Raw genomic sequence first — 22,331 nt, forward strand, 5'->3', positions numbered from 1 at the left:
TTTTAGGTTTTTATTATAATTTTGTTTTTGTTCCAATTTTTCTAACATTTACTCTAATTTTATTTTTATTTTAAAATTTAACTTTTCATAATTTGAAACCTATGCTATTTAGCATCGTGCTGTGCACGATAACGTATTTTATTTTTTTTCTTGAAAACTACTGATTTTATGAAAAAAAATAAAAGAAATAAAAAAGTTTCTAAATAAATCAAACTTTTTAATGCATATTTTTAGATGATCATATTCCGGCCCATTAAAAAGTTCTAATAAAAAATTGAATAGGAGTTGCTAGTTTCATCCCCTTATAACAATACGGGAGGCTAAAAAAAATATTAATAAATAACTTTTTACTAGTAGAAAATATTCACCTAATTTCATTTCTTTAACTTGTTCCAAATTTGAGAAAAAAATAAAAACCTAATTTTTACCTTCATTTTTGGAAGAGTGAAACTCCATAGGGAGAGATGTAGGAGTATATATTTATATGAGAAACCACCCTTAATTTTCAACAAAGAATCATCTTCTAAAATTTTTCGCACTTATTAAGAAACACCCTGTATATATATAAAATTAATATATACATAAAGAGAGAGAAGGAGAGAGGATAAACAACAAATGTTCGTAATACGTTGTCGCCGTGACTGTCGACTTTGATAACACGAGGAAATTGTCCAGTTTAATTAGCGGCGATTAAAACCCTCGATAGCGCAAGGTACACGAAACTGCGAAGTATCGCGTGTCATTAGGCATTAGACTTTATTCACCGGGTGTTTTCTTTTTCACGAATATTTTGTTTCCCTCGTCCGTAATTGAGTAGTAGCGTACTCCTTTTTACGCCTCCGATCACGCGAACGACGATATAAAATTTTCTTACAACTTTAATCGTGATATACTCTATTTACGTATTCTCGTTTATCTACGTTTATTTTATTTATTCATTCATTTGTGTAAGTAAAATTTGTGAAAGGGTGTTTGTGCTTTGATTTCAATCCGATTCAGCGAGATTTAATAGTGTCACGCGTATAATTGCGTAATCATGTGATGATATAAATCGCGGACGCCCCGCAGATGAGGTTGACATTGAGTCTTGTTTCAGTTCCGTTGATCGTTTTCATTCGCGTGTAACATCGATCCCGTATGTGATACTGTACATTAACGTACAAATGAGTTCACCCATGTGTGCCTCTTGTCTCTCTCTCTCTTTCTCTCTCTTGCTCTTTTCCTCTCAATTTCCGAACGAGGTCGAGGGGAAAAACGTTACTATACGACGAGCGAATCGAAAAAAAGTCTCGTGGTTGGTACTGAAAATTGACAGCGACACCTCCCCCCCGGATGATGAATGGCGGATAAAACGATCCGTGAGTTCGAAAGACTGAAAGCAGAGCCGTTTTGCCGTCACACGGTGAATTATGATCCCCAGAGAAACGTGTTTCATCGTTGTTTGCAGACATATTGCACGATTCCATTAACATAATGTAATAATAATAATTGCGCGACAAAGCTTGCATTGTCAAAGCCGACAAATGTAAAAATAAAATTATAAAAACAGTACTAGAATTAAAAGAAAGGATAATAATGATAAAAATAAAAGACGCAAGAGTAAAATAATAAGAATAAAATATTCTTAATAAATAATCGAGAATAAAATATTCTTAATAAATAATTTCTTAATAAATAATAATAACAGGTACGAATAATAATAATGAATGCAATATTCTGCGTATAAAGGAGTCGCAATACAAGGATGAAATTTACAGAAAATTAATAAATTAACATACATTTGTGCATGTGCAACAAGTCGCTAGTATGTTGCATTGTGTCACGTTCATTGTTACATATGTTACATCTCTAAAGGTAAATTGCTATCGCGTTTAAATGGAAGCTCAATCGTAATTATTTACCGATTAATTAACCGAACAATACGTGAGCTAATACGTATTTCTTCTATTTTCATATGGATAGCATTGATCTTAGTGTTAATTCGTGAATCAAGCCTTCCATTATAGTAGATTTTAAAATAACTGTATACGCTGTGTATTTTTGTCCGACCCTTTCTTATCGTTTCTTCTGTCTGTACCGCTTTTACTCCTATTTAAATGTTTAGTTCTCACAGTCTCTACTTTCTCCATGCAAATAATTAATTTTCACGATATGTTCCCTCTTTCTATCTTATGTTCTTGTCATATTTATCATTTTCTGTTATTTTTTATTATTGCATTTGCTATTTTTTTATCAATCAGATAATCAGTTTAAGAGCTTTAGAGTAATAATACTCTCGTTCGAGAACACACAGTTGATTATTTTTATTTATTAATACAATATCACGTCATTTTCCGTGTGTAATTTTCTCGCGATGGGGTAAAGTAAGATTAGTATAATCCGTATCGTATTGTATAGTATTTTTTTCTATTTTTAATATAATTGTTATTGTTGTGCTTTCTATTCTGATAAAATTATCTCTCTGTTGCACTTTCTCTTTTCATTTGTCTTACTTTTATCTAATAATTTAACTAATATATTTTAAATAATACTGAACTATTTTAAACAAAAGTTTGATGAATTCTTACGTTTAGAGCTCTTCAAAAATACTCTCGATTATCACGAGACCATTCACGAATCATCTTTTTGTCACAAACAATCTTTCTGTGTAAAGGAGTTTTCGAGTTCGCAAAATATTCGAGACGACTTTCGAAACTTCTCTTTAGGATCTACAGCAGATCGTCCGTCGAGGATCCTGGAAAGGCGGCCTAGTTGTACCCAGATAGGCTCAGAATGGATCGATGAAGCCGCTGTCTTTTCGACGTCACGTGATCTTTCAAGGATCGTTTCGACGATCTGCTCGGATCGAGTTTCGGTTGAAATAATCGTTTCTTTAAATATATCAGAAAATGTCAAGAACTTTTACACGACTTTATCTGTCAATGCCACATGATTCTCTCGATTAAAAATCGGGTCATTCTATGTAAACTCTCAGGAATATTTTAATCTAAAATTTTTAATCTTAAAATTGATAAAGATTCAATCGCCATTTTTGTCATTTTATGAGTATTAAAAAAATTATACCATTCTTCTTAATTATGATAATATGAAAAAATTTTCTCACTTTGAATTAAAAAATAATCAGATTTTGATGTAAAAGCGTATCTTATAATGCATTCCATAATATTATAATCTACTCAATGATATTATAATCCATCATAAAGACGTGTCGATAATCCTGGTCGGAAAGAAAATCATCGCAAAAAGGCACTCTTCCATTTAATAATTATCGCTCTATGAAAGTCATTAAAAATGATGCAAAAAAGTGATTGATATAAAATATAGAAAATTATGTACGTGCTTCTCTACGATAAAATATAACTCGACAATATAAAATAATTTAGATGCTAAGAACATTTTTCATACAAATTTTTTTGCTTACTTTAATCAATTTTATTATTTAATCTTCTTTTGCTTACTTTATTCAATTTCATTATTTAATCTTCTTATACACTTTTTCTTGTTATACTGTATCCTCTTATATTTTATTTATACTTTTATATTTTCTCTGAAGTATAACGTGTGTGCAAGTGAATTTAAATATATTTAAAAATTGTCAATCACTTTTCTTTCATTTCTATACTTTAGTATAATAGGATTTACATATATTTGCACGATACACACATATATATTTCTATTCTTACATTTACTTTTCACGTAATATATTATCCAATATATGAAAATTCCTCTTAGCTTATTATAAAGACTTTTTCTGTCAAACTTACATCAATTTGCATTTTAGTCTACGGACATTTTTGCCCGCCAGGATATTCGACTCATTCGAAATATTTTTCTGTCAGTATCGTCCGAATTTTCGTCGGAGAAGAAAAGTCAAGTCACCTTCGCGTCACGATCGGAAAAAATCGAATATTATTTTTCCTCGCGACCAGTTTAAACATATTACACTCCGTTTGTCGTATCGACGCTTTACACCTCACGACGATTTATATCTCGCCCGCAATCGGCATAGATCACTTTCGATCCGTCGCCCTTTCGGGCGGGACGACTTCCGGGCGAGGACAGACAAAAGTAGAAAGAGTTAGAGACAAGAAGACGGTCGGACAGACACGAAGAGAGGGGTTCTCTCTCCTCGAACGGGGCGAGAATCGCGGCGAGAACCAGAACGGATTGTCGGACGAGCGATTGAAGGGAAGCGACGACGCGACAACCAGGATCGACACACGCACAAGTGGTTTTTCGCGTTTCGCGTCGGGTGTCTCAGGGGTTGGCCTCTGCCCCACTCACCTGGTAGCCGCGTAGGGTGCGCACCTACTACTACCCGAGGTAGGCTACCACCCGCCAGACCAACCGACCCATCCACCCACCCATCCGCCCGTCACCCACTCTGCCACCCCACTGCTCGATTCGCTAACGGCGAGAGAGTTAGAAGCTCTCTCCGACTGTAGATACGTTAGGTACACACGTGGGTGTAGGTGTACGTGTATCTGTGCGCGCCCAGACACATGTATTGGTTACATCTACATGCCAGATACGGCCTGCGGGTTGTTAACGCGTTCCGCTGCCATTTGGCAAGGCAAAGCGGTCTGCTCCGAATCTAAGCTGAATCTAAGCCGGATGGCGCGCACCTGTTAACTCCAGAGAAGCTACGATTTTTAGTGAAACGAGGGGAAAAAGGTAGCTATTGTATCGTTATTCCTAACATGTCCGAAATCTATCGCGGAGTATTGACTTATCAGCGGGCTTTTGTGCAGAGAGGGCGATATCTCTTCGTCAAAGTTATTTCCTCCATCCGTGAAAATTTAAGTTTTAAACACATTTTTACATTTTTAAATATGATAAAAGAATATTAATGAAATTTATTAAAATATTTTTTAATGTTCTTAATAAAGTGATTATTAATAATGTGATGTAAGATACTTGTTTTTTAATTTTTCTATTAATATATCTCTGCACTTGTTAAATTATTCTAAAAAGAAAAAAATATTAGATCGAAATAAAATTAGATGAGAAAATTAATAAAACGTTGAAATAACTCGGAAAATGTCCGTGGACTCGATATATTTCACAATCAGTGGGAATAGAGTGACATTACATTCTCCCATTTCCTTTCCTACAGGAAGATATGCAAGTGTCACGATATAATATATATGTACTCGCTGTGCGTGTGTCGTGTATATTGCAGGTAACTCTTAATTTAACGGCATCTCACCGCTGATTGCAACCTTGTTTTTTTTCATGTAACGATTTCACGTGCTTCAGCCAGCGCAAAGATTGCGACCTACAACACTCGCGTCTGATTACGATTACCTATTCCACTTTGTAAAGCGAACTTTATACACCAGACAATTGATGTTTATGCTCGTTGATGATTACATTGATGATATAATTAAAGTGTTTTTTCTTTTTAGAACAAATAAAAATCGCGGAAGCGAAAGAAATTTGTGACCTTTAATCTTTTCCCGATATTTAAGTTAAAGCAGTTTCTATCTTATTACTTATCTTATTCAAATAAAAGAACGCGAAACTGATACTTAGGACTTCTATTTTAATTCTGAAATAGAGGTCAGTTCAATTTATATATTTTTTTAACTTTGCTTTCTTAAATTTCGAAACACAAATAAATTTCACATTGCATAATTGATACATAATATTTATTTAAGTGATAAAAGAATTTATCAATTAAAGGCAACGGCGCGATATTTCAGTATAATTTGGCTATAAATTGATAACACGCATAAAGAAGTAACGATCGTTATCGTTAAATTAATATCGGCAGTAATTTGTACCGAACGATTCCCGTCAAGCTTCCGATAATTTTGTACGTTCGTTTAATTTGTAGCCATTCTTCGTCATCGCTTCTGGTAGAGTGGGTAACTAGTAATTATACGTGATTGATATCTCGAATTGAACGTCGAGATTCGATTAATATACCCGGAACTTTCATAATTTTGACGTTGACGCACTCGTTTATATCAATCCTTCACCTTCGTTCATTCGAGGTTTCCGTTCGCGTATGAAACGAATCTTTTATTACTATGCACGCACCGAGGCATACGTTTCCTATTATCATCGTTTGCATTATATCCAATAATCGAAGAAGAAACAAGGAATTGTTTCGGTTAATATTTAAACTAATCTGACTTTGAATTAATTAACATCGACAATTAATAATTAATATTAGTAAATTAATTGTGACAATTATTAATTGTGTTAATCAATCAAAAAATTTTGCCGGACGCTGGCGTCACTGTTGATACGAAATTATAATAATTTCCGCAGACATTTAGAATTTCAGGCACGTTAGAGGGCTCGGTCTCCAAATGGGAACGATTTTTCGACGTCCGCTCGAGAACAATTTGAGTTCTACGTGTCCTACGGAGTCACGCGACCGAAATCAAGGCTTTCGGAAGGCTTCTCGGCCGTCCTTTGAGCCTCGAATCTCGGCACCCCCTAAAGAAAGGCGTAGGCGGATTGCATGCTGGCCGCCAGTTAACAATCGAGGCCTCCATCGCATCTACGGGTAAGATGATCGTTGCACACAGCAAGCGTGCAGTAAGGTCACAGACAATGAACCTCGTTTCCAGTTCAGGGTCTGACTTGGTCGAAGATGACGACGCGATGGATTATTAGCGTCACACCCCTCGTGCTGCCGCAATCGAAAAGGAAAGCGATCGATCTCGTGAGATCGGATCGCGTGATCATGTATGTTATTTGCATGGCACGTGTCACAAGTTCCTCGTGTGCAATTCGGTCTGAATCTTCTTCAAATCCAGCGGAAATTATACAACAAATACGTGTACAAGATGTTAGGAACGAATTCTTTATTTAACTTAAAAATCTCCGTCGGGAATAAGAAATCCTCAAGTTTCTTAAAGACTTGAGCATCTAAATTTGGTCGCGGGAAAAAATTTTATAACAGGATTCAGCTAACAGATTCCTCGATTCCGATAAGAAAAGTTTGAAACTCTGAGTTCAAGTATCGGCACCATTTCACTCTTACATACATTATAGAATCGTACGTACATTATTCCATGCGAATATGTATTGTTCATCGTACTTTATCGAAAGTTTGTTTTTCACAATAAAAATCAATAATGATGAATAACATATAAGAGAGGATTCTTCGAAAATATTACAAATTAATAGAGCAATCTGACATATATATGTTACATATATATTACATATATGTAACATATATATAACATATATACAGGGTGTTCCATTTTAAGTTTGCCATCGAAATATCTCGTAAAGTCTAAAAGATACGAAAAAACGTTTCAAACAAAAGTTGTATGGCTTGAAGGGGACCATAAGATGGTGTCATTGGATTGACCTTGAAAAGTCGTTTGAAGGTCACGTGAAGGTCACCTTCAATTTTTTAAATGGAACTCCCTATTTTTTATTACTTATTCTTGCAACTCATCTCAAGAGCTTTCCAAAACACTATAATTAAGTTAGTTTTCATTAAGTACTTTCCGAGTTATGAGGCTTGAAATCATTTCTTAATTTTACATAAATCGTAAAATATCTTGTAAAATATTCATCTTTCGATTACCTCACTTTAATACTTTTATGTACAAAATAATGAGAGGAATCAATTGGTGTAAAGAAAACACATAGTTATTTTTAAGAAAAAATATGTAATTGTTAATTGCAAATTACATATTTTTTTTTCGAAACAACTATGTGTTTTCTCTACACCAATTAATTCCTCTCATTATTTTGTACATAAAATTAAGGTAAGATAATCGAAAAATGAATATTTTACAAGATATTTTACGGTTTATGTAAAATTAAGAAATTATTTCAAGCCTCATAACTCGAAAAGTATTCAATGAAGAAATACTTTATTATAGTGTTTTGGAAAGCTCTCGAGGTAAGCTACAAGAATAAGTAATAAAAAATAGGGAGTTCCATTTAAAAAATTGAAGATGACCTTCACGTGACCTTCAAACGACTTTTCAAGGTCAAACCAATAACACCATCTTATGGCCCCCTTAAACTCAATTAACTTTTATTTAAAACATTTCTTTCTTCAACGCTTCGTTTTTGAGATATTTCGCATTATCAACTTAAATAGTCCATCGTGTATATAACATATATATAACATATATATAACACGAGAAAACCGTGCATATCGCGTGGCGTGTCACGTGGAATTAAATGTCGCTGGTTATCGGATTTGAATATTGCATTGCGACAATGTGAACCGGCAAGTGGGATCGCGATCAATTCGCGTCTGCGGATCTCGCGCGATAACGTGACGGACCTGGCGAAGGTCTAGGATAGAAATTGCATGCTCTGCTCCAGTTAATCGACGAGGGCCTACATTCGCTCGCGAGAGAAATTGCCTACACCCTATGCACTCGAATGAGGTCGCAGACAATGAACTTCGCGTTCGTTACCTTCAGTCTTTTACGCGAGCGAAGAATGAAATAGCTGCTATCTGCGGTTGTGCGAGAAAATATGTATATACATAATTGGAAATACTTCGTACGAAATTATTTCGAGAGCGAGAATGACAGAAGGGATGAAAAATGTCGAACATTACAAGAGAGCGCCACGTCCCCCCTTTTCACTTTGACATTTTTACTTTATTACTTTTCTTGTGTATCATTCACCCATCATCGCTAATGGCTTATCGTTCTAATTGTAAGTGCTGTTACACAAGGAATACGAGTCCTCGATAACCCAGGAATGATCTGTCTCAATTTGTTATTTTTGTATTGAACGTTCTACATTTTATTTTCTTGACAATAACAAAAACGTAATATATAAAAGAAAGTTTAAATCAAGAATGAATTTACTATGAGAATTTATGTGATTTTTGTAAAAATTTAATTTTAGATTCATACGTGAATTTTACTGATATAAATAAAATCAATTGTTTAAAACTAAAAATTATGAGAAGACTTGAAACTGGATTTAGAAACTTGGATTATCCACATGTTCTGGATTCATCAATTTCTTGTGATCTATATTTATATTCCAACAATGCGATATTTTAATTCCACACGATCTATCTTCATAATAAGTTTAAGATAATTTTCTTAGTCTCGACAGGTTTAAAATTGACATCTGTGATGGTAGCGACAGTCTTGATTAATTGGATTAATTCGTGCAGAATCTAACGCTTAAGAAAATATGATTACATGCGTCTTGCACATCCTAATTATAATAACGTTCCAGAAAGAGATTAAGAAACTAATAAGTTTCTTTTTCACGAGAGTTCCTTCGCGAAAAATCATGAAAAGCATATAAAATAAAATGAAAAAAAGAGGAAAAGACGACGAATATATCGGAAAAGAAATCGCGTGCAATACGGTTTATATTGTGTATTATTTTCTCGTGGAAAAGCGAAAGACGAGAATATTTCATCCTTCGGCAGGATATTAAATGTCGGAAAAGCTCAGGAATCATCCTGCAAGAAATGCACTTGCATACATCATCGAAAGAATAAAGTTGTCTCTTTATGCGATGGAAAATCTCTACATCGTGCAAAAAAAATATCAGCTTGATATTAATCTTACATTCGTGACTTTTCTCGGAAAATAAGCGATTCGACTCGACGACGACGGAAGTGCATCATCCTTCTCGAGAGTCGCGTCACCCGGTTTGGCTTTTTCATCATAAAGAGTCACGAGTCCGGAGAGAAAGAAACGAGTTATCTCAGAGTTTCCGAGATGAAATACATTGGATGATATATGTTTCTGCGTATATTTGACAAAGTATGAAGAAGAATTGGACAAACTTGAAACAATCATAATTCAACGAATTTGTGCGAAAATTTATATAAGACGTATATTAAAAATTTCTAAACATTTACCTTCTTAATTATTTATATTAAATTTGATAAAAAATAGCACGTAATTGTACGTATAAAAGAAAAAAAGAAAATTGCACGTCTATTTATTGCACTCGTGCATACAGTTTATAAGAAAAATTTATTCTATGTTTTAATATTTATGATAATATCGTATGTATAAAGATAATCAATATGTATGCACAATTATCACTGTGTTTTATTATTAATGTTTACGTAATGTGTTTTATTATTAATGTCATATTATCAATGTTTACGTAATTATTTTATACAATTAATTAGAAATAATTATATTATTTATCCTTTAAAGAATTTCCGAGTATTTTGACAAACATTAATAATGTTTGTCGAAATTAACGCTATTGCTATCTGCTATTGTCACCGTGTGGTAGTTTTCCATAAATTAATATTCCTTTAATCTCTCAATTAAATAATCGTAATTAATTATCGAATATACGTGTGTCAGATTCAGTGAAACGATGCGAGGGCACAATAATGAAGCCCATCGATCAGCTGGTAACAAATTCGCACTGTTACAGCTTAATGCTAAAACACAGAGGGCTTCACTTAGGAATCATTTATTGAAATAAGCCGGTTATCGAATTAACTGCTCGAGTTTCAGTGAAATGCATTCGAGTATGCGATTTAGATGGGCGTATCGGATGACACGCATCATTTTACACATTGAAATAGTGCGCAGCCCTTCAAAAAAATGTTATTACTACGAAAATCTTGTGTGATAAGCTTTATGCAAAATTATAAAATAAATTAAATTAATAAAATATATTTTGCTTCTTTTATATTACATGCATTTTTATCACGTTGTGTCATAACAATAAGCCTATACTATTCGCAATCGAAATGACCCAGACAGATGCAATAATCAATGGATTATGCGTTAACCTTGACTATTATTAAATGTACTAATCACTCGCGCCATGCGTTTGCAATAGCACAATTAAAACGACAAGTTGTCATTAATTACTGTTTACCTAACAGTTTACGCGATTTGTGTTGCAAGAACAGCGTTTTTTCCGTATATTCTATATTCTTGTCAATTTGTATTTTTCCGTAATTTTATCTTTTGTGTGTAATTGCAAACTTAATCTTAAACATGCGGTTAATTTTTTTACCTCATAAATAGTAATAAATCTCATCATATGTGTTTTAAGTTTTTTTCAAAAGATTTATATAATTTGTATATAATTTATAAAGTTTTAGAATTAAAATATGTATATTACTTTAACACAAAATTATATAAATAAATATAATTTACATTACATTTCTAATTTATTATTCTAATGTCAAATTATCAACATTCTGATTTAATAGATTATCAATGTATAAAAAAATTTTTGTCAAAAAGTTACAGTGTTTTTCCGTAGTTTTATCTTTTATGTGTAATTGCATCATAAACATGCAGTTAATTTTCTTCTCATAATTAGTAGTAAATCTCGTTCTCTATGTTTTTTCAGTTTTTTTTTGCAAAAGATTTATACATATATGTATATAATTTATAAAGTTTTAAAATTTTAAAATATGTATATTACTTTAACACATAATTATATAATTTTATATAATTATTATACAATTAATATATAAATATTATATAATTAATATATATTTATTATATAATTAATATTTAAATATTATATAATTAAATATGATTTACATCACACTTCTAATTTATTATTCTAATGTAATTATCAAAATTCTGACTTAACCCTTAGACTACCATTTTTTTTCTTTTTAATTTGAGATTTTTTTCATTGTTTACACATTAGGTAGGCTTTGTAGAATTTAATCATGCATGGTGCCTGTATTCTCTTTCATGGGACACATGTGTCCCGTTGGTAGTCTAAGGGTTAATAGATTATCAATGTATAAAAAAATGTTTGTCATAAAAAAATAAAATGATTCCATAATGCATTATCCTCCTTTCAGCAAATTTTCAACAATGTATAATGGTACTTATCGTGCATTTATATGCGCGATTTTCGTTTCAATCGCCTTCCGGGTCGGCGCAACGCAAATCCCGAGTCTGACCCGAATCGTCGATTGTTGTTCGGCCGCGGGCAATAAATTCACGAGTGTGCAGAGGATAGAAACGGGGTCTGTCTCCTCGACCCAGTTCGAAGCCGCGCCGATTATACACGCACGGTTATAAGTTTTTCTCGTACGCGTGTTTTTTCGCGCAAGGAGACGTCACGTCTGCTTGCGCGACTTGTTGACAACTTTATCTTCTTCGATACAAGCGCCGTTTTTAGGATAACTTGGGATAGCGGAAAATGATATACACAGCCGAGAATAAATTTCTCCATTCACGTGATAAAAATATCGCAGTGACACGGATCAAAAATTTGTCATGTCTCTAATCATCAAATGCTCGTCAAGTTTACTCTGAAATTACTTGTTCTATTAATCTATATAACAGTCTTTTAAGTTATCTTTACTTTTAAATTATCTTTCAAGTTAAATTTACTGTTATATCTTAAATCATTATGTTAAAATTATGTACAGAATCATTATAATTGAAGAATTTCGTCGTCTCTCTTTCTCTCTTTCTCTTTCTCTCTCAATTTGGTACATGTATATCTTGAATAGTGAGTAATATTTTGATTGCATTGCATTATTTTCTTTTTGATGATAATCATATATATATAATAAAATCTGTTTTCGGTCCATCAATAAAATTAAAATTGTGTGATTGATATGCCTTGTGATAATTAAAATCATCTCATTTTTTATTGACTTTCGCGTTTATAGAATGTTAAGTCGATTCATATGGATCTTTCAACGATCCGATTAATTGAAGTCTTTCTTTACGCTCGCCTCACGCTTGTTGCGCATAAAACTTTAATGCGATTATTATTAAGTGCTGTGGATTACTTATATGCATTCGTAGATATCGCTACCAGATGCGCTGTAACTGCGTATCATTTAGTGATTGGTTTGTGACGAAATTAACGACGTTGTGTTAATTAATGGTTCAAGAAATATTGTGTTATTTCTAATAAAAATTAATTAAGTATGTATATAATATCAAAATTTAATACTTTGTTTCCTTGTCCCTAACATTATTCTTTAAAAAGAAATAAAAAAATTTACATCATCATTATTCAATTTTAATTTTTGTGTCTTAAAAATCATAAAACAGTCCATCACACTATTTCTCCCTCAATCAAAATAAAACGGATTTTGTCGTAAAATATAAAATATATTCTATGTATGTTTTTTTTATTTCATTTAAAATCTTAATAAATAACTTCATTAAAATGTGATAGACAAAAATTATTCATTCGTAATGTCGGTTAATAGTTTGTATCTTTTTCTATTTTTATATACATTAAATTCTATCTACTTGTGTATGTGTGCATTTTTGTTAAATTCTTATATTAAAATAAATATAGCTGTCCATGTCAATCTCGAACTTTTTATTTGCACTATAATGTTTTCTTATCTGTATTTATCGATAAAAGACTAATATTAGAGTCTATGTGAAACATATCCGAATAACTCAATAACAACTTTCGGTTTGCATTGACACTTCTCCAAGAAAACATGGAGCATGTGAGTTTATTTTCATGTCTTTCTTGTAACTTAAATGAATCAAATTTAAATAAACACATATATATTGAAGTTCATCTGAAATTCTTAATTCAATAGATCATTATTTTATATACATGTATTTGATATATTTCAAACATAAAATGATAAACGCTTTAATAAGTATCAATAAATTAGTTTGTGGATTTTGTCTTAATTATGCAAATACATGTTTTATTGAATTACATATATTTTACAATTTTTTCTTCATTCACTTTAGAAGCGAAATAATGTTTATATCTTTATGCACGCGTGCAAAGTCTTTGTTTTTATTATATAAATATATTAAATAAATTATATTATCTTTTTTATAAATATGGAATTTATTACACGTGTTAATGAATAAGTCTTTAATTTGTATTTTATATATATATGTATAAAGTTTTTCACAAGCCATGACATTTTGGCATTATAAATCTTCTTATGTTCACATTAAACTGTCTGAAACCTTCCTAAGATCTCGAAAAAAACTAATCATGCATTAACAACGAAACTCGCGAATCTGTCTTAATGTATTTTACACTTGGCGATAGAAAAAGGTAAAGTTGGAATTGGATTATTCCGGCAGCATCGGCAGTGCCAATATTTGTTTTGCCACAGACTCGGTAGGCAGAAACGAATTAGAGAATATTGGATGAGCGCAATGATTAAACGATAATGCATGTATAAGATGGTAAATATATATTTCGTCTGCAAACCGCATCCGATTCCGTCATCGAAAATGCTTTTATTAACTCGCCTGATGCAATCATAATCATTAATTAAAGTACATAACAAAAATACCTTTTTGTTACATTCCTTGCTATTATAATGTTTTTATTTTTTAAATAAGTAATATGTATATACATATAATGAATTAAAAAAATTTTAATTAAAAAACATTATTTGAAATTTATATTTCTTTAGTTTTACTAAAATTTAAATAAAAAATTAAATAAACCGATAAAGATCATTGCAGCATTATTGCCGCGTTTTGCGAAAGAGAAAGATGAATCAGGAGAGCGACGTAGATCCTATCGACGCTTGATTTTCGAACGAGTTGCATCGCTTTGCAATGAAATCCCGTTTGATCATATTTTGGTTCTGTGCATCAACGTTGATGAACGTCCGCAAACGATGCGAATAAACAACGTCATCCTGTAATCTTCACAATCAAAGGGAACCGGGACAGATGATGTCTAGGACGGCTGCATTTCGCGGATGATTCGCGCGAGCGGAATCTCCTACGTCTTACTTACTAAATGAAGCACCTTATAATCTCACTCATATCAAGGCTACGATAACGATTCACATATCACACGTGCAGAGATACAGATATTGAAATTATTTTCTTAGAAAATATTATTTCTGTATACCTGCATTCCAAAAGCGAAAATACACATCGAAAGGATTCGTGGAAAATAATGATTTCGCAGAAAACATACTTTGTTATTATTTGCGAAAATAACAAGAATCTATACTCCATTAAGTAACTGCTAAACATTGCATATCGAAAGATGAAGTCATCGTATATTTTAATTTGAAATCACGATACTAAACGTATCTGCTAAAGTATTTGTTATTTACACTTTGAAAGATTTTTAGAATTTCAATTAAATGTCTAATGATATGTATATTTAATTCCATTTGTGTGTTTTCTCTTTCGTGTCATACATTTCTCATTCAAAAACAAACAAATTTAACTTATTACACATTTTATATTTTGTCAATATTTAATATAATAAAGATTAGTCGTAAGTATTTAATTTTCTAAATGATAAAAAAATATAGTCTCTTAATGCATTGAGAAAAAAATCTGGTTGCATTAATTAGAAATTTGATAGATTCAATCAGTATGTCTGTTGGAAAATTGGCGAATCAGAATTTCTTTAGGAATTATCAGATGAACGTAATTAATTTCTTCCTGTTAAATTTACCAAATTTTTTTAATAATACTAAATTTAAAAAATGGCATCACTCTGTCCATGTTTAATTAATGTAACAAGAAGTTTTATAGATCCAATTAGAAAATACTAACCAAATGCTTATAATAAAATTCATTAAACGTTCTAAAAAAAAGTTATAAAAAATCGAGTGTTATCGTGATAATTAGAAATTCTGCTTGGTTGAACCAAAATGCCTTCGATATTTTGTCAATATTTAATATAATAAAGATTAGTCATAAGTATTTAATTTTCTGGTTGTATTAATTAGAAATCTGATAGATTCAATCAGTATGTCTGTTGGAAAATTGGCGAATCAGAATTTCTTTAGGAATTATCAGATGAACGTAATTAATTTCTTCCTGTTAAATTTACCAAATTTTTTTAATAATACCAAATTAAAAAAATGGCATCACTGTGTCCATGTTTAATTAATGTAACAAGAAATTTTATAGATCCAATTAGAAAATACTAACCAAATCCTTATAATAAAATTCATTAAACGTTTCAAAAAAAAGTTATAAAAAATCGAATGTTATCGTGATAACTAGAAATTCTGCTTGGTTGAACCAAAATGCCTTCTATATTTTGTCAATATTTAATATAATAAAGATTAGTCATAAGTATTTAATTTTCTAAATGATAAAAAAATATAGTCTCTTAATGCATTGAGAAAAAAATCTGGTTGCATTAATTAGAAATCTGATAGATTCAATCAGTATGTCTGTTGGAAAATTGGCGAATCAGAATTTCTTTAGGAATTATCAGATGAACGTAATTAATTTCTTCCTGTCAAATTTACCAAATTTTTTTAATAATACTAAATTTAAAAAATGGCATCGCTGTGTCCATGTTTAATTAATGTAACAAAAAGTTTTATAGATCCAATTAGAAAATACTAACCAAATGCTTATAATAAAATTTATTAAACGTTCTAAAAAAAAGTTATAAAAAATCGAGTGTTATCGTGATAACTAGAAATTCTGCTTGGTTGAACCAAAATACCTTCTATATTTTGTCAATATTTAATATAATAAAGATTAGTCATAAGTATTTAATTTTCTAAATGATAAAAAAATATAGTCTCTTAATGAATTGAGAAAAAAATCTGGTTGCATTAATTAGAAATCTGATAGATTCAATCAGTATGTCTGTTGGAAAATTGGCGAATCAGAATTTCTTTAGGAATTATCAGATGAACGTAATTAATTTCTTCCTGTTAAATTTACCAAATTTTTTTAATAATACTAAATTTAAAAAATGGCATCGCTGTGTCCATGTTTAATTAATGTAACAAAAAGTTTTATAGATCCAATTAGAAAATACTAACCAAATGCTTATAATAAAATTCATTAAACGTTCCAAAAAAAAGGCTTAAAAAATCGAAAAACGTTATAAAAAATCGAATGTTATCGTGATAATTAGAAATTCTGCTTGGTTGAACCAAAATGCCTTCTATCATATACGTCTTGTTGAAAACGATTTTTCTCAGTGCGCCTTTTTTTCAATAAATACATGTTTTTCTCAGCTATAGCCTGTTAATAACTGGTATAACATAGGCGAGGGATGTACATTTACCGGAGTGGACGGATATAGACGGTCGTAACCGTGTCCGGCAAAAGCGAAAGAGAGAGAGAGGGACAGGAGTCTCGCCCACGATTAAAATATTTAATGTCAAAAGGCACTTATGTGTCGTTTCGCAGAATGATATTGCGCTCGAGGACAGAGAGCGAAAAAGACAAAGTATTAAAGCTCGGTTAAAGAGCCACACATAACCGGTGGTGAGTACGCGTGCGTTGCATAATACATTTCCAGAGATAGTTTTAAGGTGGGGTACACGGGGTTTCATCGACCGATGCCGAGCTACAGGGTGGAGCTTAAATCAGACGATAACGCGTCAGCAATTTCTTTTGGCGAAAAGGTTTCTTTCTCGCATTTTGCTTAAAAAATCGTCCATCGTACTCCGGAAATCGCGCACTAACAGTTAAGCGCGAATAATTTTCCAATAAATTTGAATTTATCCTGTCCTAAGGAAATGGAGATTGCCTCTGCAAATTTCTCTTTATTTTCCATAATCTTTTCTAGATTTATTTCAAATTCTAGAATTTAATTTAACAAAATTACGTCTGTGTATCCCGTTATTTGTAAAAAAATTTGCAATTTCTAATCTCTTGCAATCAAAGAATTATACTTTTGACAACTTGCGATTTACAGAGAAAACGCGCGAAATTATTTTCGATGTAGTGAGCTGATCCTGTGTACAATGACTAGTTCTTCCAAGGCTTTTGCTGATCGGAATCAGCGATACTAGAGCACTCTGCACCCGATAAATCACCGGTACTGTATCGACTGTCGGAAGTCGAGGACCGCTTCGAGTTGGATGCTCGCAAACTTCGATTTTCGCGATTCACACACATCTGAGTTGCATTTTACCATCCGGTCCTCTTCGATATTTTACGAGATTTTTGTTAATTAATTATATTAATATAACAAGATATAAAAAAGCCTTTAACCACAAATACATGCATACTCAAAGTTATAATTAAATCTAATATAATAAAATGATAAAAATCAAAATATAAATTTGAAATGATAAGATGTGTCATTAAGATATAAGAAAAGTCTAAATTAAACTCTCTTTTTATAAAATTTAGCAAAAAGAACTATTTGCGATCAAAAAATTCTAATTTCTTAACAAGAAAAAAATGGAATATTTAAATATTCCATTTGTATAATGTATGCTAATTGCCACTAGCATGTTTGCAGCTTTTATGCAAAAATTTCCCAGCGGTTTAATTGAAAGTCCCTGCGTATGATATGTCGCAATTGCGTAAGACACGTGTCTGACGCGAATGGGACCGACATCTTCTGCGCTTAAATGCATACGAAGATGCATACTGCGATGTAGAGAGAAAAAGAGAGAAACTGATAGAAATATACAGCTCCCAAGTATCTAACGATTATTTTATTATTGGTCCAATTACGGCGTTATTGTTTTCACACACATATGCGCGACGGCGAAACGATTAAAGCTCTCGCTTTATACAACCCGATTATAGTCATGCCATCAAAATGATTCAACTGGCTGGATTTTTGCCTCCGTCTGCTTGACGCGGCAGATTATGGCGTTTAACCTTTTAATCCCGACTAAATTCCTGCGCGCGATGCAGCATTATTTCATATCCCAATTCAAGATCGTTCTCAAGATATGACTGGATTTTCTCCGAAAAAAATAATAGGTTTTTTTTGCAAATTGGTCAGCATAGATGTGTCATTAATTGAAAATTGATTTATATTCCTGTAGAAATTGAAAGCTTGATTTTTATATTGAAAAATATGTGAATTAAACTTTACACACAAAATATGTAAGAATTAAAATATATTTATTTTATTTATTTTTGTATATTTGAATCGAAAATTGAATTGCCTTTATTAAATTATAACAATCAAATTTTGTTTTTAATTTTGTATCTACGTGAATTGAATTTTAATTGAATTTTAATTGAGAAATTCAAATAATTATACGAAAAGCCGTTTAATTGATAGAAAAAAAGAACACATGGACAATTACTTGCCTAATAAAATTCTATAATTTTTAATCGGGCTTTTGCGAAATTTGAGTCGAAATTTGTGCGATGATTCATCATTCATTTTTATTTTTATCTCTGAATAAACGCCGAGAATTTCTCTTTCTCTCTTTCCTTCTCTCTTTCTCTCTCTTCGAACTCGGCTATTGTGTATTGTGATGGGAATTCGTCGTGACGTATCGCCGGGAATAAATGTCAATTGACATGCAGGGTCTCTGTTCTTTCTCACAGCATTGCCGCAGTACGCGTTTTCGCGTCGAAATGCGCTTCGCGTCTCGTTAAAATGAGAAGATCCGCTTCATGAATGAAAGGCCGCCGCCGCCGACCACTTCCTCGCTTTTCGTAGAACGAGAATATACCGAGGAATTGGGATCAAACCAGTATTGTCCGCTTAAGCTCTCTCTATTTCTCTCAGCGCAAAACCCACGGATTACACAATCGGCACGATAACTTCCCGTATGTTCGAAAATCCGAGGATTTTTAGTCGGAGTTTAAAATAATTCATGTTTGCACGTACGAGTACATGTATAATATCGAAGAAATATAGAAATGTAGAAAATATTGAAATTCTTGACGCACGAGAAAAATATCAAACTTCCATGCAAAAGATATTCCGGTTCAGGATGCAAATTAATTTAATTATTATTAAAATAATTGTTAATTGATTATTCAATTAATTTCTGTCTTGTATGTCTACTTAGCGAATTCTGGATTTTATTTACATTTTTTTTACACGTTGTTTCCGTCGACAAAACGAACGAGTGTTTAACATAATCTCGATGAAGCGCATCCGAATGCAATGCTTCTGTCCTGGCGGTGCGCCAAAATGGGAAAATGTTAGTTCGTACATAATACCACGCTGACATATTGTGTCACATGTGGAAACGCGCATCTTTTATGGCATAAGTCATTCCGATATTTCACAGTTTTACATGCATGATACATCTCACAAAAATAAAATACGATGTTTTTGCACAAAATGCAACTGTAATAATTGCGTCTTTCTTATGCATCAATTAACTTTTTTGAATTATTTTTTTAATTATATATTATATATATAATAAATTTTTTGAATTTATTATATATTATATATATTATATAATATATATTATATATTATGTATTTTATTACATACTATATATATATGTACTTCTTATTTATGTCTGTACTCCTTAAAAATTTGGTATAATTATTTGAATATAAATTTGTTTAATATTTAATGCATGATTCATGGAAAACAAATTAATCAACAAAAAAATGAATATCTATTTTTTATATTTATTTTAAAATATATATTTTAAGAGTGAAATATACAATCTTAATCATCTTTTTTTATATAGGAAAAAAAGTTTTTAAAAAAATCTATTTTAGAAAGTTAATAAAAATCGTCACGTAAAAATGTATTATAACAACACGTTATAATACTTCTATGGAAATGAATGATTCTAAAAAAATCCTAATATGTCTTTCATCAAAATCATCCCTTACTTGGACAAATACATTGGTAGGAAAGTTACTAACAGTCGTATCCTTTGATTGTTCGAGGGCGCCACGTGTTTTACTTGTTATTACGGGGCGAATTTTCTTGTATATATGAAGATATATATGTGTGTGCGTATATGTATAGTTAGACAAGCATTTTTATTGAACAAATTTCGCGTTAAATGTAGCCAGCTAATCTTATTTGATTCGCCTAATATGAAGATCGAGTTCAATGTCAACATGAAACAAGAACCGGTCGACCGCATTTAACGCTCATTGTGTAATCAGAATGTGGATGCAAAAAGAAAATAATAAAAAAAGTCACTCATTAATATCTAGTATTCAGATAATTAAATATTAGCTCCAATCGAAAAATCATTAGAGTAATAAAAAACTCAATATAACGTAATTAAGTCAATTCGTTTGCATAAGTATTTAATAGTTAATAATTATAATTATTTAATAAATATTTAATAATTAATAATTATAATTAAAGAAAATAATAATAATAATAATAATAATAATAATAATAAATATAGAGAATAGATCTTGTGTGCTATTATTGAACAATTTATATAAATCTATTTTTTTCAGTACTATTATTTAATTAATTTTTTAACTTTATCTTTTATTTTAAATTTTCGTATAGAAAAAATCTTCTTTTCTTTTATATACATAATCAAATTTATACATATAACCAATTTTATATCATCAATTTTTTTAATTTTATATATTAGTTCATATTTTTTTAGATTTTTATGAGTGACATCCAATAAATATGAATTGGTGAAGATAAACTTTCTTCATATCAAAAAAGATAAACAAAAGTAAATAAAGGTGTCATAAGTGAACAAGTAAACAAAGTCACAAGAGCGACAAATGTACGATCGTAGAGTTAGGGCGGGGTTGCGCGGGGTTATCGACCACCGTCGAATCTACCTTGGGAGGGATGCAATTGCATAGTCCTCCCCTCACGTTCTTCCTAGCAATCCTGTCTCGCTTTGTCAGGGCGAGTTTGCTCATCGACAAAGACTGGCCTTCAGACCGGTGATGTCACGGGTGATTTTCATGCAAATCTTACGAATCAGAGGTCAGACAAGTTTTTTTTTTAAAAATTCAACGCATCGGATTCGTACAATCAAATATCATCTCGCTTCGCAAAATCGTTCGATATCTTATATTATATATATATATATATATATATATATATATATATATATATATCATTTTATATATATACGTATCATCGTTATATTTATACAGGGTGTTTCTTAATAAGTTCGACAAATTTTAGAAGATGATTCTTTGTCGAAAATTAAGGAGAGTTTTTCATATAAACATATACTCCTGCATCCCTTCCTGTGGAATTACACCTCCAAAAATGGGAGTAAAAATTAGGTTTTTATTTTTTTCTCAAATTTGGAACAAGTTAAAGAAATGAAATTAGGTGGATATTTTCTACTAGTAAAAAGGTTATTTGTTAATATTTTTTTCAGCCTCCGCATTGTTATAAGGGGATGAAACTAGCAACTCCTATTCAATTTTTTATTAGAACTTTTTAATATTTATATGAAAAACCCCCTTAATTTTCGACAAAGAATCATCTAAAATTTTTCGCACTTATTAAGAAACACCCTGTATATATAGTGCGTGTGCACACATACGCACTTATTCCAGGAAAACGCGTTACAGCTGCAGTCACGAAACGTCAAACGACCACGATCTTTTTTCGGTTATTTATCGCGTACCAAATTAAACGAGCTTCAGAATCGGATTGCGTATAATCTCTCTCGGCGTATTAGGTAAGAGAGATGCGAATCGCATGGATATATTAATCCTGAATCATTGGCGGCGTTCCGATCTTTGCTAGAAATTTTGATGATTTAAATGATATCTCAAATTTATATATGC

At 31.4% G+C, this 22,331-nt stretch overlaps 1 protein-coding gene across 3 annotated transcripts in view; it reads right to left on the bottom strand.

The window, feature by feature from the left end:
• Positions 1–22,331, bottom strand: part of Kcc (solute carrier family 12 member kcc) — an 81,843-nt gene that overhangs the window by 55,809 nt on the left and 3,703 nt on the right. Inside the window, exon 1 of one of the 3 annotated variants that reach the window (XM_083085158.1) lies at positions 3,880–4,303. The exons of 1 other annotated variant lie outside the window; for it this stretch is intronic. The gene's annotated coding sequence lies outside the window, so the exon portion shown is untranslated. Of the gene's footprint in view, positions 1–3,764; positions 4,304–22,331 lie in introns of those variants that run through there. One more of the 3 variants, XM_083085157.1, reaches the window with a different exon arrangement.

This window comes from Camponotus vicinus, unplaced genomic scaffold (genome assembly GCF_025532165.1).
Source record: "Camponotus vicinus isolate PSW18456_S1 unplaced genomic scaffold, iyCamVici1.0 SCAF_12, whole genome shotgun sequence".
NCBI classification, from domain to species: domain Eukaryota; kingdom Metazoa; phylum Arthropoda; class Insecta; order Hymenoptera; family Formicidae; genus Camponotus; species Camponotus vicinus.